General features: G+C 41.5%; 1 protein-coding gene across 1 annotated transcript in view; it reads right to left on the bottom strand.

Annotated features, from left to right (window-relative positions):
* Positions 1 to 15,971, bottom strand: part of IL1RAPL1 (interleukin 1 receptor accessory protein like 1) — a 697,132-nt gene extending 681,161 nt beyond the window's left edge. The window contains exon 1 of the mRNA XM_010394520.4: positions 15,771 to 15,971. The gene's annotated coding sequence lies outside the window, so the exon portion shown is untranslated. The remainder of the gene's footprint in view (positions 1 to 15,770) is intronic.
* Positions 15,972 to 18,896: the final 2,925 nt, after the last annotated feature.

Below are 18,896 nucleotides of genomic sequence, written 5' to 3'. Positions count from 1 at the left end.
TAGTTTTCTATTTTCTAAACTGAGATTTCAGTGATGGGGGAGTGATTTATGGTACAGAATTCAGGTTTTTGCAAAAATTTATTCTCCTATAGCTAAAATCAACTTACAGAACCACCGTGATTTTGAACAAGTTAATTGTTTTGATAGTTCAATGAAAACTGGGCTGTTTTCTTCTTAAGTGACATCTGTAGGTGGCCTGGCATCACAGAAGCTTTGTGCTCTTTCTACAGACAGACAATTTGTGACAATTGGCTACTACGACATTAAGCCTGAGGTGGCTTTCTATAGCCGTCCTCAATCATTCAAGCAGACTAAAAATACAATGAACTCCATTCTCTGTTCCTTCAAATCTGTTCTCCACTGTGATGCCTACAAAAAATTGAGAAGGAAGCAGTAGCTGATGGCTACTGTCAAGAGTGTTGCCAATGTGGTTTTGTTATTACCTCATGCTCTCCAGCTGCCCCAATCCAATTTCTCTCTCTTGTAAGCTCTATGGCATGGGTTCTGAGCATGCACAACACAGAGGGAAATGGAAACCAGGCAATTATGGGCAATCTTGTAATAGAAAGGAATCAAAGTAATTCCTCCACCAACATTAAAATCCTTGTTCCTATCCAAACCCAAACCACAATGTTTGCTTCCTACCACAGCAGACACTATTTCCAATTCAGACAGAGCAAGGTAAAAGAATTTCTTCCACAATTTAATCACAAAAGTTTTTTAAGGGTATAGGCAGATGCACATTTTGTCTGTACAAAGACATTTTATGGAGCTATGTATGGAGTGGAAAATAAAAAATCTGCTCTGGAAGAAGTCCAGCTTGGCCTCTAAAAGCACTAACACCTTTAATTGAAACCTGCTGAACAAACATGATCTGCTAGAGTGCCAAAAGTAGTGCAGTTTTCCTACAAATGGAAAGTACAGCTGTGTCAAATGGAATTGTTTCACCAAACCTTTGTTTCACCAGCCTTTTTGTGGCAGGGAAATTTGTGGAAATGAGTGTACCAGACCAAAAAGCCTTGTAGCTTACTTCTGAAGAGTATCTGTGTTACAGGATGATGCCCCAAATGGGACCTGCACTGGAGACCCATTTGCCTTCCCAGTCCTGATTCAGAGAGCAGCAGGCACACACACTGACCAGACTGATGGAGAGAAACAGGCAGGGGAAATGGTACTCAGCTCTGCATGGACCTGTCTCAACAGCATTTCAGTGATGACAGTCCTGTTTCTGGGACTTTTCAAAGAGCAATAAAAAAAAAAAGATGCATAGGTATCTTAAAAACTCAGATATAGGCAGACTGAGCTTCAATCTGTAAGGCTCAGAGTGAGCTACTTTATGTCAGGAAAAAAAATCTGTTTATAAATATGCTTTTCTTATTGAGTTAGATTACCCCTCTCTATTTCACTATTCCCTTTCATGTGTGCATGAGTCTTAAAATGTGATAATCAGAAAATACCATCTGCATAACAAAATCCCCAGAAACAACTGCAGAGCCTGTAACTACTCACTCTCATTTCAGAGGAAGGATGCAGCACATATTAATGCTTTACTGAAGGGAACTCATCCATCTTCTCAGACAGGAGTCTGTCTTTTGCACTCTCATCACACCACAAAACACCACATCTTACCATATCTTCACATCTCACAGTCTCTAATGTGTCTGTTCCCTTAGTGTGCCAGGGAGGTGAGAAATGCTATCACCCCATTCTGCTCCTGGGAATCCAAGTCAGGCAACACGTCTGCACTGCCAAGCAGTGCAGTCCTTGAGTAAACTCCCTCACACAGATCATCACAGTGTGAGTTCACTGCTGGCTTCTGGCATCAACAGGTGAGGGAGGGCAGTTCACTCCAAGAACCACCTCCAACACCAAGGTGACAGGCTTGGTTTGGCCTGTGTTGAACAGTCCTCTGATACCATTCTATCCCTAAGCTTATCCCTGCACATAGCCTAGGACACACAATATCTACTACCAGTTTTGTGTCTGAAAAAACTGTAATGCAGGGGAGGCTGCACTTCACACAAACAAAACTAAAAATAACCCCATAAACCTACAGAAAAAACCCAACAGTAATAGTAATAACTAAAAGTAGGAGTCCACCACAGGTGGCTGAGAAGGAACCCAAAGCCAAATGACAAATATTGTAGTCCTGGTCAACCTGTTTGAGAGGGTATGAGCATCAAGCAGTGTGGCTATGAACTGCTCTCCACCACTAGGAAAATTTTAACTCTATTGCAGCCAAAACCAGCACAAGCTTGCTGTCCCCCTTCTTGCCACCTAGCCAGCTGGCCCCAGAGAGCGGGGTCGGGGAACAGCCTCCCAGCCAAGCTCTCTTCTTTACTTGGGAGCTGATGTTAAACCAAGGCTTGACATTGGCCAAGGAGACAGGAATCTCTCCTTAGGGATGATGTATGCAGCAGAAAAGCCGTGATCAAACCAGAGGCCACTGACCGACACCAAGGATTTCTCTATGTCTTCATTATTAATAGCTTTTCTTTAATATCCATCTTAGAGCAGCCTTTCCCAAGCCTGTTAGCTGCTGCACAGGTCATGTGGCAACTACAGGGCTGCACAAGATGGGAAGGCAGTGCTCTGCTGACCATTCCCCATGGCTGTCCAAGCACCCTTCCTGGGGGCACTGCCTGCACACCCTGTGCCACCCATCTGGGGCACCAGATGTGCTCCCTGCCAGCCAGGCACTGCCAGCTCATAATCTCCCTCTGGAAGGAGGTTGAATTTCATCAAAACCTGTCACGCAATCTAATTGTAGAGCTCAGTTATCTTAACTGGCAGGTATACAGCTAATTGTTCACCTGGGGTATGAAATCTCAGGAACAATGTGCTACATAAATACAGAATTTTTGTATAATGTAAGCAATGTGTGCAGCAGGGTGTCACAATCACTGTCGGTGACTGGTGACAGCTAGAATGTCTCATCTGATGGAGATAAATAAATTCCACATTGCTGAAGGTAATGCATGGGTTTATTTGTGTATCACAGCACATAAAATACAAGACCATTTAAGGATATTTTCTCCTCTATGTCTTTGTTTTCAAATAAAATTTAGTTTTCACTAAAAAAGAGGTGTGTACAGCCAGACAAAATGAAGCCCCCATTTCCTCATGGGAACTGATAAAACAGTTCTTGTTTCACGTGTGTATTCACCATAAAAGCTATGCACCACACACTCACCATGTAACAGTAAAAGTGAGCTACAATTCCTGACATCAACAAAACACAATCTCCTGCTGAAATCAGTTATTCCATATGTAAGAACTCCCATAACTCTGTTATAAAACTTTTGAATTCCATAAACTAAATTTTATGGAATGCCCTAGAAGTATATGCAATTTTGATACTGAGATCAGTGATGGTTCTCTGCTATATTTTAACTATTTCTGACCATCTAAAGGAAAGTGAGTATTTCTTGACAGCGTATTTTGTTTAATTTTATTCTTTGATAAGGACTGAGCAAAAATTGTGCCCCTTCATAGTGAAGCTATTTTAAAAATGAGCTTTAAATAGTAAGAGGGTCTGTCTGCCCTCTAAGATAAGCAGAAAGACAATTTGTACTTTAAAACAAATTGTGGACTTAAATAAATGGGTATCTAAATTTAATTACAAAAATTTGTCTTTCTTTCTGGTGTGCCCCTTTCCCTTTTCTCTGGGGGAAACTTGTGTGGGTTGTTTTTGTCTTTTTAATTAGAGCCTTAATAGATAACCCTCAAAGCAAAATCTAAAGCTTTTGGGTTCTAAAAACTGCTATTATTTGAACTTAGTCTTGCCATACTATTTTTACGGTATTTTTCCTCTATCCTGCAAGAACATTTACACTATGAATTTCCAGTAAAAGAATAAATAAAGAAAAAACCTTCCTTTTTAAGCTAAGAATATTATGTCAACCTTGATAGCAAAAATACAAGGTAATTCTATAATGAACTGTCTCTGGTTGAAAATTCAGTCATCCTCATTCATCAAAACAAAGCATGAAGTTGAAAGCTTATTTGAGAGCATTCTGAGGGGGGTCAATAAAAATAACAATAAAAGTGAGGATTGTAGAACCACAGTTGCTGCCAAATAAGCAATAAATTCACTTACTTACATATTTCAGGTGGCACTGATACAGCCTGATACACTTTGAATATACACTGAATGCATTGTTTGCATTCCTGCATTCAGGTTTCATTATTAGATAAACCACAGTCTAGCTTTTACCTATATATATACATATATATATATATATATGTGTGTGTGTATATATATGTGTGTATATATATATATATGTGTGTGTATATATATATACATATAAAACTTTTAAGCAATGGTTTTCATACTCTGTATCACTGTGGGATAAAACACACCAAAATATATGTTAAAATCTTGACTCCAGCAGTAATCTAAAGCCAGCTACACAGCTACACAGCAAGCAGCTCCTGCCAAACTCTGAGATGCACTGCCCACAGCTTCCCCTATTATGAAACGCAGACTCCCTCTGAGTTATGAATTCAGGACTAGCACAGAGACAGTAGCCTGTCTTGCACATGTCAAGATACTGTCATTCAGGTGACTGGTGGCTTCTTGACTCCTTGACTTCCAGAAACTTTGAACCAGCTCCTGTGGTAATGCATGAAGGAGCTTGGATGGAAAAACCTGTGTAGGTCTAAACCAGACACGCAGGTTAGACTGCGCAGTGGGTCCTGGTGGAGTAGGCAAACCTCCAATACAGTGCTCTTGAATTCCCTAAGAACAAATTAATGGAGCATTTTCTGTCTAGCAGTGAGTTGGACCAGGCACGAAAGCACAAGAAAAGTAAAACCCTAGTGGTTAAACAGCCCGTAACTGTGCAAATAAAATGATAAAAAATAATGGCAAAAATAACATATGAGAGTTGACATAATGGTTGTATTTTCAATATTAACACCTATGATTTTATAACAAAAGGTGTGTATATACATTCATACCTCTACTTATATTTATATATATGCTTGTATATATACATCAGTATTATCTGAAACCCATCAAAATAAACACAAACTAAAGCTAAAAGATTCATTTTAATACGAGGCATTTCAGATGGCTGGCAAGCCTTATTTACACATTTCCTGTATTTTTATATATTTAAAGAAACATCAAAGGTTTTTAACAAGAAAATTATATTCTCATAGCCATAAAGTATACTCTTGTGATTGCATTAGAGTGGCTGTGCAATATAACATCTTTGCTGGCTGACAATGGTTTTTGCTATGTTAATTAAATAAGTCTGTGATCTTTATTCATTAAAATTAATGCAATAATATCTATGTTGAAGGTTCACATTGGACTCAGTCTGGCAAGCCAAATGAAACAACTTCACTGGAGTTACTCTAGCATTATTCTTGACGAAACAGAGCTCTGACAGGAGATTCTGTGTGAAATCGGTTTACCCTTGCTTGACTTAATATTATTCCAAATCAGCAAACACGAGTATCTTCAGAGCAGACAAAAATGTCTTCTATTAAACAAAGCTATGGAAACCACAAGTCTCCAGGCGACAGGTTGTGCCAGGCACGGAGCCCGCTGGCTGGGGCATTCCTGCTGTGATGGGGAAATGCCGCCGGCGTCACCGCGGAGCTCTGCGGTCCAGCCCTGGTCGAAAGCCGTCAGCTGGAATTAGCCCAAAGGATGGCACTGAGCATGGCTTGTCAATTCCAGTAACAAGACCTGAAAAAAACAGCAAAGGTTTCATGTACGAAACCCAAGATCCCTTCACCTCTGGGACTGTCTCCCAGAGAGATACAGGAGCTGCCCTGCTCCTGCTTTCCCATTGGGAAAGCTGCTCTTTGGAAGGCAGGCAGTACCTGCGAGCATGCAGCCAGTGATGGCTCTGTGCCGACAGGCAAATGCACTGCATGAAATATGAGAACCTTGCTGCTAAGATTTTAAAATTCCCAAATCTAATTCACTACACACTGTGAGACCAACAGCAGCCTTTCCCACAACTCCCCGGGCACTGGATTAAGGTTTGATGAATAAGAGCAAACACAGAGTCAAAGTTCAGCATCAAAACCAGAAAGCCCTATCACTATTAACATTTTTGTTCTGTTAACCAGGTGGGTTACACCAGAACCCTGGTAGAAATGAAAACCACAAGCTACCTTTGATTCATGACCATCCATATTTTATATACAAATAATTCAGGCAACAGAGTAAAATAAGAAGATGAATAGTGAAGTAATCTCAAATTAAAAAGACTGATTAGTATTTAGGAAACAGGCAGCTGACCCAGCCACCCCCAGTAGTATGACTCACAGTACTATTTTCATATTTGTATTATTTAGCATCTAAGGACCTTAGCTGAGAGTCCTGTTCTGCTAAGAACTTGCATAAAGTACTCTGAAAATATCTTCCCCAATTAATTTTCTACCGAGCAGAAAATGTTTTCATTAAAATTTTATGTCTAAAATGGCACCTTTTGATTCAATCCTCCCAAAATATAAGTGCTAAATAAATAAAATATATTAAAAAATCCACCCTCCAACCAACATGGAAATTACTTCTTTTCTGGAGGCTGGAAGAATGGAAATACTTTCTATGATTTCCAAGAGCTGGCAAAAAATTGAATTTCCACTGAGGTAGGAAGAAGAAATTGACATTAACTTTTTCTCTAACCCTACTTCATAGACAATAAAATAGAAATATTAAGCAGAGAGTTTATATTATAAATAGATGAAACACTAAAAAATACAAGAAGGCAGAATGTGTTTATGTCTTTCAGTGTTTAGAGACAAGAAATTGAAGTATGGACAAATTCAGCGAATTTTTACAGAGTAGCAATATTTGGAACTAGTGAAAGGGCCTGATTTTAAACACCAAAGAAATAAAAGACATTCATTGCATTAGCAAACATGGAAGTCTTAAGCATTAAGTGATACTACAAATGGACAAAATCAAGAGAAAACAGTAATTAAGGAAGGTCCCCTTTAAGTGAACAGCCATAAGTAGAAGTAGAGTGTCTGTCCATTGAGTCATGAGACTGTTCTTTGACAGAATATACGATATTATATATAATAAATATATGATACATTTTTACATATACGAAGGACTGAAGAAGCAGTATGAAGGAGGATAAGTTAAACTAACTAAAGACTGAAACCTATCTGTATTTTGATTAACCTGACAATTTTTTAGAAGGAACTAGCTCAGGATGTACACTAACACTGTATAATCACTAAATATATTTTTAGTGATTGATTTTAACAATCTTTACGAGTTTTCCATCACAGCAACTGAAAGTACTTGAGACCAGGGGTGGTGTTACAACCTTTTAAGAAACTAGACATTCCTTTCCCTGAATAAACAATATATGGGGTTTGCATACCCTTTAATGATGAAAATTAATGACTGTTTGTACTATCAATGATGTAGTAAAGCTTTATTGGATTCTGTTAAAGTTTACAAGATTTTCTTTTTCTAATCTATGTTACTCTATTAAACATAAGCAGTATGAGGGTTTTTTTCCACAGAAAAAAACAAAAATGAGGAAATTAGATGATAAAGCTGGAGATAGATCCAATATCTACAGAGTGCAGTAGGCCTCGTTCCATTTCCATCACTGTGTTTTGGACCAGGACTTTAGTAATGAGGACTTGAACAGCAAAATTAGGTTGTTCAGTCAACATTAAAAAATCTTTATTAAGCAGTAGCACAATTGCTGGGTTGGTAAAATGAACAGAGAGTGAAGAACTACAGTCTGAAGAACACACAGTCCATCTAGTCAGATAGCAGACCTCCAAGGGAAGCCAGGGACAAATCCTCTGGAAGAAGCATCCTTTAACACTTCAGAAATCACAGACACATACATCCACTGATTACACCATAACTGGAGTACACATCGAGACAGCCTTCTAACTGTCTATTACACAGCCTGATAATCTTCTTACCTAGGTGTCTACTGTAATGCAACATCTCAAAATCTTGTTTTTATCAAGATATTCTAATCCATTAGAGCTTTCTCTTCACTGTATCCTTGTCCATAGGAGACAAAGGATTTGAACGAGCTATGTAAAGGAGTGCTTTCCTTTACTCATTTTTCATTTTCCACAATTAAATTTTATTGGTCATCAGGAAAACAATATTTAAGATAACCCAAAGTATCTTTCCATAGCCTTCAATACCCCTGCATCACCTGTTTTTCCATATTGTATCTTCCTCTTTTCTCTGAGTAAAACAAAACCTTCCTCTCTTTCTTCAGATGGGAATCTTTTCATGTGGATGACTTTTTTTTTTTTTTTTTTTTTTTTTGCTGTTATTCTCTGGTCTTTTCTTCTTTCTTAGTAGGTTTCTGGATAAGAAGTGACCAAAGGCAGACATATTATTCATACTGAGCATGAGAGTGAAGCGTTGCTGAGTGTTATACAAGAAATACTACACAAAATTTTACATTTCTTTGATAATATGTATATATAAACTTTCTTCTACTATAAACTGAGCAAATACCCAGTTGACCTTTTCTACAACAAGGGGCAAGAGACTTTTGATAGTATCTGTTGTTCTGTCAGGAGAGATATACAGGAAACATTTAGATTGTATCTTCCAAAGTTTTACCATGTAGATTTCTAAAATTACATTTGATACCATGTAGCCCTTTGATAGTCCTTTCAAAGTATGTTTCTGCTTTGACATTCCAAAATACATTTGTGTTGTCTTCAAACATGCTGTATTTACAGACCATTCAAAAAATAAATACTAGATCAACCTTAAAACACAGCTACTGTCTCATGGCTTCTTTGAATGATGCTTGTTTTCCTACATTTAGCATAAGAAAAAACTACAGTATTTCCCGTTTATGGCTTGCTCTCAGTCTTCCTCTGGGCATGTATGTAAGTGCACAGGTAAAGGCATATGTGTGCACAGGCATAAGTAAGTATCTGTATTTGTGCATGTGTACATGTGCATAATTCTCCTCTAGTGACCAGCTACAGAAACAATCTCTGAAAGTATACATGAAGCTATTAGAGAGTATCCAAAGTATGGCCACAAGGATGGTGAAGGGTCTAGAAGGGAAACCTTATGAGGAGGGGTTGAGGTCACTTGGTCTGTTCAGCCTGGAGGAGACTGAGGGGAGACCTCATTGCAGTTACAACTTCCTCATGAGGGGAAGAGGAGGTGACAATAATGATCTCTTCACTCTTATGACCAGTGACAGGACTCAAGGAAATGGCCTAAAGTTGTGTCAGGGAAGGTTTAGGTTGGGTATCAGGAAAAAGTTTTTCACCCAGAGGGTGGTTGGGCACCAGAACAGGCTCCCCAGGAAACTGGTGACAGCACCAAGCCTGTCTGAGACCAAAAAGTGTTTGGACACTGCTCTCAGGCACATAGTGTGACTCTTGAGGAGTCCTGTGCAGGGCCAGGAGTTGGACTCAATGATCCTGATGGGTCTCCTTCGAATCAGCATATTCTATGATTCTATGATAACTTAATATACAGGTATGTGCAGAAAGACAGTATGAATCAGCCAGCCTGATTTAACATTGGTGTAAGCACACCACCTTCAGCTATGGAACCTCCAAAGAAATGTGTAGTAGGAAGTTCACAGGCCTTGTCTGTTTTGTGAAAGATGTTGAACAAAAAAAACTCTGTGTATACTGAACATGCAGATCTTATTGACAGATTGATACACACACATATCTCCATCACATGCACAACTTTCTGGAAAGGAAATGCCATGCATTTCCACTTATGCCATTCTAAAATGAGCAAAGGAGTTTCTGGGGGGGAGGAAAAAAAAAGTTTTAATGTGGGAGGAGACAGCCAGAAAGCATTAAAGGAAAGTCGAAGATGCAGAATGCCAAGGTGCTGTATGGTAACAGCTGTGCTCTGCTGCCATCCTGAAATTCTGTGCACTGAGCAGCAACCTGACAGACACATGGCTAAAATTGCTGCCAGGGATCAGTGCCACACAAAAGCATCCTGGCCAAACACATTCCTGTGCAGACATTGTGGCTCTATCCCAAGGCTTCCATCATACCAACAGATCTTGGTGTAGGAATTATCCCTGAGGCATATGATCTGAGCTCAGAGTCAAAACCAGTAAAGGTGCACTGTCAAATGGATGTAGGCAGGAACAAATGTACGTGCAGGTCCCTTACAGCACTCAGGCACAGCAACTCTCAGTCTGAGGCAACTGGTATGGGAACTCAGACAGGTCACAGCTGGTTAAGATCACTCCTAACCACCAGCAGAAGCCTTTCCTTGCACATGACAACGGATGCACATTACTATGACTTCATTTTCCCTGAAACAGTCTAAACTTCTGGTTGGAATTAAGAAGAAATTGTTACTGACTCTCCAAGCACACATTACTAAGTGAATTTAATAGGGGAAACTGAGATACTGAGTTTTTACACAGCAGTGGCACTAACTTTGTAAGTCAGTCAGTACCTCTGCCAGTCTTGCAAGAGAACTGTGAGATTTTTGTTGAAAATTCCAAAGTTTGTACTTTGTCAGAGGAAAGTCTGATTTCTGGAAATTACCAGTCTTTTCTTAAATTTTTGGCCATTTCTTTTCAGTCTTTTCACTTAACAGAAAACATTATTTCTCTCATGTTCCTGACATTCATTTATTATTTTATGGAGAAGCACCTCAAATTGCCTCAACTGAGAGATCACCGTCTCATTGCGTGACTGGAAACAGGCATGAAAACAAAAAGGTAATGGCCCTTGCACTGAAGACTTTAAGGATTCTGAAAAAAAACAAAACAAAATCAAGCACTGGGAGTTGGGAACTGCAATAACTTTAAGCATCTGGGTATCACTAGTAAAGAACAGACAAGAGGAATATAGAAATATAGTCCATCTCTGAAGATAGAGAAGATACTTCACCATTGTCTGCACATTTACAAGCTTTTCTGCCCCCATTTTAACCCACTCTGCAGTCTCCATCTTCTTCCTCTTTCACCATGCTCTATTCGCTGTGGACAGCTTTGAAGCACCAGAGAACAGAAAACTTTGACACCACTACCCCTTGTCTACCTGCTGATTGTATATATTTGTAGAGATGGTATTGGTCTTCTCAACACATGAATTAGGTTTCTGTATTTCTTTTCATAAGCTACACTGAGCATTTCCTAAATTATTCCCAGAAGTAAAAAACAAAATGGAAAGAATATCTACTTCATTGGCAAAAATCTAAATGTTTTCATGTTCTCCCTTTCTCCTATTTCATCCCAATTTAAAAATCTTTGTGAGTAAATGCTGTAGTTGATGCTACAACCATCAAAGGATTATTGTCTGTGTGCTGTTCCTATAAACATGAAACTTTAAAGCACATAAAGCAGTAAGACTGATGCGCTTGGTTCGTTTGTTCAGACCTAGTTATTGAGGCATAAATACTGTGCTGCATAACACCATGGAATGACCTAGGAGTGCCTATAATACACAGGTACAGTGAGACCTAGAAAAGCAGAGTACTCAATGTTAAAACAGAGAACCAGCACTACCTGATTTCCTTGCCCTGGTCTTACTGAGCTTTGGCAAATGACACAGGATTTTCCCTTTCTGCAGGATGGAGTTCCATATGTGACTACCTATGCAAAGCTTGAATATTAACATTAAAAACCCACAAGTTTTCATCTTCATTATTCTCTCCTTCCTCCCCACCCCCAAAGGAGTTTTCACCTAAATGTAAATTAATTTTAAGCTGTCACAAATAAAATTAATTGGTGTATTTCATCTGTTTTTCTTTTAGGAGTATGAAAACAACATGAAAGTGCATAAAAAATGATATGTTAAATGATCCCTCCTAAGTCACTAAGTCACTGTGGTCCATCACTGCATATTTAATTACATTTTAAATTAAAAGTATACACTTGAATTGATAGAGCATAATGGCTGCTTTGGTGCTGCTGTAGACATTCACATAAAGACTTAAAGAAATACATGGATTACTGACCTGACAGGCCATGACAGTAACCTAACACAGCCATTATGGTCTCTACTGTGAATTCTTCTTATTTCATAGACCCCTGACACAAGGGATGGAAACAGGATAGAGGTTTATAATAGAAATGCTGACACAACCTTACCTATAGCTGTGCAAATGGTGCCTCTAAAATTAAACTTTACAACTTCAGCACCACTAGATAAGTTGCTAGTTTTTAATCATATTAATCACAGCTTCATGTTTCAATTGCCATATATTATCATGCAGTGTGAACTATAAAAATAAAATTATTCCCAGCCACTAAAGATCACAGCTGTTATGAAACACAGAAGTATATCCAAACACTTCTCTATAAGTGCAAATACACTGAAGGAAAACCTCCGTTGATTATACTTTTTTTTTTTCCCTAATACATGGGTTCAACATAATGGCCACAGAAAGCACTCTGAATACATTACAAGACTATCACTGAATAGTAAAAAAGCTTCATTAAGATCTGTCTTGTATGTTTCAAATTTTCTTATCAGCAGTAAAACAAGTCTACTGTCTTCAGTGACAATGACAGTCAGAAGCCTGCTCTTTCAGAGGAAGGCACTGAGATTATTCTTCATGCACTGCTGTTTTCTTTAACAGCCAGCTCTCCAGCAATAGCGAGGAGTGGGTGGCCAAACTCTCACTGCTTTCAGTGGTCTGCGATTTGGAGCCTGGAAATGTTTTATGTAAATATTTCTCTTCACATTTTCTCTTCATTTGTCCGAGTGATTTACAGCTTTACTTCAGCAAGGAAAGTTTCCTCTTGAAAAAGCTATATTTGGTGCAAACTGAACAGATATTTCATTGGAGCTGAAACACTCTATTTTTACCAAGTGGCCATTGCTAACTACAACAATAAAATTAATCTAGAAATAAACTGGGTGGCTTACCACTCTCTATTGTCCTGAATTTGCAAATCCTTGCATGCTGCATGCCACTTTACATGTATCATGTGATACATTCCCACACTGTCAGTGCCTACTCCTCTACAGCACCAGTTTTATAACACCTTCTGGAGACAATTGTGCTTTCCTTTAAGATGGGTGGCACAGGTATGTAGCCTGTGTGTCACAAGGGGTCTGGTAAGGAATCAATGGAAAGAGCATGCCTGTAATTATGTGAGGCAGAACAGAGTATGCAATGGACATTTCTGAAAATTATAAGAGCTGTAGCAATGCATAGGAGTTGCCATAGTGTTATTCTGACCCCTGAAGGATGGAAACAGAGTTAACTTCATATCCTTTTTTTTCCAGTTTACTCAGATACTAGATGAATGCCAAACTCTAAACTGCATTAGCAGGATTTTTTAGCGCTTGCCCAGACCTATCCTCCAGAAATATGAAAACAGTCATGAACTAATGCTGAACCAACTTTAAAATACTGATGTTTTCAGGGAAGCAGAAAAAAAATATTTTTCAGGCTGCTGTAGGATAAAATTACTGTGAGTTTGATAGTGCATTAAATCTAGTAGGTATGTGAAGATCATGTTTATCAAGAGATGTAAAACCCACTCTGCCCTCACCTCCTCTCAACTGAAAAGTATTTTAGTGACATTTTGCTAGAATGAATTCAGAGTGAAGTGGGGAAGGACACAGGTCAGTGATGATAAGATCACTCATTTCAGCTAAGATTTCATCAGGCTTACATTTTTCAAAAAATGCATCTGTTAGAGGTATGGGCCCTCAGCAGTGCCTTTGTGAGTTTATCTGTCTTCAAGGAGTGCTCTTCCCCTCCCCCTGAACAGATAGGAAAAGTGATTCAGGATTCTAAAAGGGGCATTTAGGCATATCCTGACACTGCTATCTTTGAGCACAATTTGCTGAAAAAGTCTGAGTTAAACAAATGGGACTCCTGTTACACCTTTGCTCTTCACCTACTCACTTCTAAGATGCTTGAAATGTGCTAATGGATCACCTTTTAGGTTCCTGTAAATGTAACAGGTGTACGAAGCTGTTGTATCTGACAATACTTTTTTCTCACGTCAGTCACGCTGTATTGTAACATACTGAAGCAGCACCCTGCCAAAGCTGTGAGCAGTCACTGCTCACACCGAGAGAGACACAACGCTGTCTGTGCTGGGCGCCGCACACACCCGGGCGAAGCGGCACCAGCTCTGCCTTGAGCACTGGGAGAGAGGTCAGCAGAATGCCGTGCTTGGAGGTAGGCGACGGCGAGGGGAGAGGAGGAGGATCAATTTTAATTTGGGTTTTGTTCCTCCTCCGCTCAGCTGTTGCCATGCACCCCAGTCCCAGGTTGCGGTGTGACCTTGCCGAGCAGCGCGCAGCCCGGGCTGCTCAATGGGACCATTGTGCAGCCTTGCAGGGGCTCTTCGGGAGCCTCTCCCCGGGTGTGGCTGAACCAGCGCCTCGGCAGCCTCCTCCTCCTCCTCCGTGAACTCCTTGTCCCGGGGAAACTCCGCCAGCAGCATGCTGATGCAAAAGGCAGCCTGCGAGAGGCAAACCCCTTGTCAGGAGCTGAGCAAGGATCTCCCCTCCTCTGCCCAGGTCTCCATCCCTCGCTACCGGGAGCGCTACAAAGTTAACCCAAGTGATCGATACGCTATAGGAGCATATTATTCCACTATCGGCGACTGATGCCACTGATGTAATCAAGTTACATAATCGCCGTCTTTGCACAAATACATCCATCTTCCTACAGACAGATCTGCATATCTTCCTCCATCCATTATGCATGAACTCACCAGCAGTATATAAGGGTACATATTTTCGCACACACTATGTAACTTTAGCATTGCAGTGTATTGCACTGCACAACGTCATCACTATCGATTCCCTCAACCTTCCCCCATTCCCTCTTATCAGAACTGATTTTGCAGAGAGAGATTACCAATGTGCATTGCTCAGATCCCTTTAAATCTTTAAAGGCTGAAGTGCTTCCCTCACTCGCTACTGTTCTTAAGAAGACGATCTTTTCTTTTTCTTCCGTCTCGCTTCACACCACAAGTAACAGGAATGAATTCCCACACAGTCCCTCAGCCAGATGTATGTATGTATGTATGAAATACCGAAGATAGCATCTCTGTTTGCACATCTTCCAATTCCCATACACGTGGTCCGAGGTTTCAGTAGGTAAGTTATTGGGTAAAAAAAGATGTTTTGTAAGAGTAGCTGGATGAGAGATTTTCAGGCTAGTGACATTTATGGTATTTCTCTACTATGAAGCTGAGGGGATTTTGTCCTTACCGCCCCTCACTTCATAATTTCCTTGCAGGATTTACAGGAACAGTTGTAATCCCAAATTACCAGTGCAATTTAACCCCTTTAGCACCAGTGCATTGTACCACGATCAATAAGGACCACCACCTTAAAGTTTAACAACTTGAAAAGCAGGTTTTCTCTACCTCTATTGCAGCTATGAAATGCAGCAGAACGCTGTACAGAGTTGGAAACATCTATTTAAGCAGAGGATGGGATCCGATCTCATATTAATTAGATTCCATCACAGAGAGCTTCTTTACTGTCACATACCCTTTCCAGTCAAATATATTACAACCAGGAAAATAATAAAAAAAAAAAATTAAAAAAAAAGAGGGAAAATGAAAGACTCCTTGCTCTTACAGTACTCTCCCAAATCCAGAGGGTGCATGAATACAGAGGGATGAGATTTTTTTTTTTTTTTTTTTTTTTATCGCAAAAAGCACTCACCAGAAGACCTACTGCAGTTATTCCACTCAACTGCCAATAGCGGCTGGAGCCCCTCGCATCAGGGTAATGCAGCAATCCCGAAAGTGCCCATTTCAGTCACCCGCCACCAAGTTTAGCAATGCCGGGCTTTTGCCTGTATAAAATGACCTTACCCACAGGAGTCTCCCGAAATATTCCTCCGGTGCGATCAGTCAGCGAGGCGAGTGCCGGTCACCACACTGCGCAGTCGGCCGGAGAAGCCCCGTGTTTACTCCTGGGGCTCAGCTGGCCGCGAGTGCCGCGGACGCGGCGCCCATCCATCCACCGCTGCCAGCTCCGCCGCGGGCGCAGGTAATTCCATACAGACTTCGGCGCCCCCCCACCCCCCCCGAGTCGCCCCTTCCTTCCTAGTTCAGAAAGTGCCCGCGTCGCCGGCGGGAGGTACCATCCAGGTGCGGCGAGGGGGGGCAGGGGGGAAGGGGGCGGCCGGCCTGGGGGCCCCCGCGCCGCCCGCGGGCAGCTCCGCGCCCAGCGCGCCGCCGCCGCCGAGGGCCGGGTCCCGGCTGCCCGCACAAGTATCCGGCGAGGGACGGTCCGGAGGGGGTTCCTTTCCCGGTGCTGGTGGCTGTGGGGAAAACGCTCCGGGGGGGGCCGGGGGAGGGTGCTTGCCGGGTCCTAGCACCAGCACCGCAGCGCCAAAAAAAAAAAAAAAAAAAAAAAAAAAAAAAAAAAAAAAGGAGGGGGAGGTTTGGGGGGAAAATTCTCCAAATGGAAAAGAATAAAGGAAAAAAAAAATCAGTTGTCCGCTTGCCCCGAACGATACTAATCCCCGGTGAAAATGACAAGTGATCAGCACAGAAGAGGAGGTCTTGATTGATAACCACAATCCACCCAAAATATCCTCGGGAGCAGAGGAAGAGAGGGAGGGAGAGAGGCGAGAGAAACTGCAGTGCATAAACGATCCCTGTGTTCCTACGAGACGGGCTCGCTCGCTCGGCTGAACGCGCCCTCCGCCGGGCCGGCAGGAAGGGGCCGGCACTGCCACCCGATGGACACCGCCGCACTCGCGCCGTTCTGCGGGGGGAGCTGCCGGGGAGGGCCCTTGCGAAGGGATCCTGGAGAAACTCCTGGGGAGCGGGGCCTCCCTCCCTCCGCCCCGGCGCCGCCCGCCTCCCCGCGCCGCCTCGGTCCGCAGCGCCGGCGCCGCTCCGGTCCGCGCCTGCCGGGACAGCGGCGGGGGCACGGCCGGGAGAGGATCGCCGGGCGCGCAACACGCGCGGGGGTCAGCCTGCTCTGCTTTACCTCTTGTGCTTTATTTTATTTTTCTCCCCCGTTCCCCTCCGGTTTCCCAAGCGAAGTGTTTTAGGAGAGATGATACATTATCTATTCTTGGATTTTTATAAGGCAAACTGTGGGCCTCGCTGTTGCCATGGGATCTTCTTTGTGCGAACTCTCTGAACTGTGTGGGAACAGTTTTATTTCCTTCCCTTCAGATTTTTGTCTTTATTTTTTTTTTCCCTTCTCTTCTGTAACTCTGCTGAGGATATGTATCAAAATGTAACTGCATTATTGCCAATTTAGATTAACAGCAGCTGCAAGGTGCATCTAATTAGGAGTGTTAATTACTTCATGAAATAAATAGTCATTTGCAGATGTTTATTGTACTAAACAAATGTTCTATAAAACATAACTCAAATTCTGACACTCCCCCTCAGTAAATTTGTTCCCATTCCTGCACAAAGGTGCAGGGGACTAGGCACCTCTTTGTCAATTGCATCTACCCTTCAGGTGCAAACTCAAAGGGAAGAGATAGACAGAGTTGCCTGTGCATAGGTACAGGTTTGGATCAGAGGCATTTTGAACTCTTACAACCCGTTGTATGGGGTGGGAGCATGGAGGAGCAGGAAATAGCTGAGCAATGTGAGATAAACGTGTACAGTAATGTATATGTTTATATCTTTGTAAATACTGCTCTCCAAAACTGGAACGAAGAGACTTGGCAACATTCATTTACCTCTTAATCCATCCCGGCTTCTTGTAGGGCCACAGAGAGGAATCCAAACTGCTGAAGTTACTAAACTCCCAGTATCTTACAAGGGAAGGGAGAAAAGAAAAAGCTGCATGTGGGAGAATGTGATTTTATTACAGAACATGATAAAGGATTATCGATAGGCAGATAATGTGCCATGCAGAGTCAGTGGGTTGCAGGAGGGGTGGGAGCTGTTGCAGAATTTGTGGAACTTGCTCACACCCCACCCCACCTTGCCTTATAACAGAACAGCATTCTTCACTTCAGATAAAAAAATAGATGAAACTAGAAATGAGTGCAGCAACCAGTAGTCAAAATCCAATGTTAAAACACAAAAATTAATGTGATTGGTTAAACCAGGCATTCAGATACTACTATGATGAGTGATCCATATGTGTGGGCAGGTAAAAGACATATGAAAAACTTTATGGGATTCTCTCTGTGGATCAGTACAGGGCATTTTAAGTTAGCTAAATGACTCATACCATATACTTTAGAGAGCCTGTTTGGGTGCTTGATTTAGATGCCCATCCATCCTAGCTGTTTGACAGAGTGAGAGGGAAAGACAGAGAGGTTCCCAACTTTGATTCTCACCGTTATCCTTTGGGAGAGCTGCTTTCTCACCATGGAGGTGAGACAACAGACTCCCAGCACAGGCATCTCCATGGCAGGACTTCTGAGAGTCTGCTTTGTGCCTTGACAGAGCAACAGATGCTTGAGGCTGCTCATCCTCTGCCTAGGGCAGAGAGTAGGAAGGAGGTACTTGGGGCTAACCCTAACCATTTGCCTTCAGTTCCTGATACTTTGAAGATTTGTCTTCTACTGATAGTAGAAGTCATTTAATGTCTCCATCCTTTTTTTTCCTTCTCTGTATAATGTGAATTAACACTGTTCTTATTCATAAGGGTGCAATGAAGATAAAAAGGCATTAATGTCTGTTAGGTGTTCTTACACAGTGGTCATGGGAGCTATATAAGTTCCCTGAGAGGCTGATTAAGTGTCTTGCAGAAGAAACGGAAAATGAAAAAGGGTGGAAGCCAAAAGCTCTGAACAAAATACAATGGAATTGCTAAAATGGCTGAAACCAGACTAATAACACAGAAAAGCTGTAGACCATTCACATGTGCAGAATACAAACCACCTGTGTTCTTCAGTTAAATTTATCCCAGGGTTAAAGAAACTAGATTCAGTTCATTTCTCAGTTACTGAATTGCTCTGAATAGCAATGCAATTGTATGGACATAAGTATAAGAGATTTTAAATTTAATTT

Source organism: Corvus cornix, chromosome 1, assembly GCF_000738735.6.
Source record: "Corvus cornix cornix isolate S_Up_H32 chromosome 1, ASM73873v5, whole genome shotgun sequence".
Lineage (NCBI taxonomy): Eukaryota > Metazoa > Chordata > Aves > Passeriformes > Corvidae > Corvus > Corvus cornix.
Note: the sequence above shows the minus strand (reverse complement) of the source record. Positions and strands in the feature narration are given on the sequence as shown.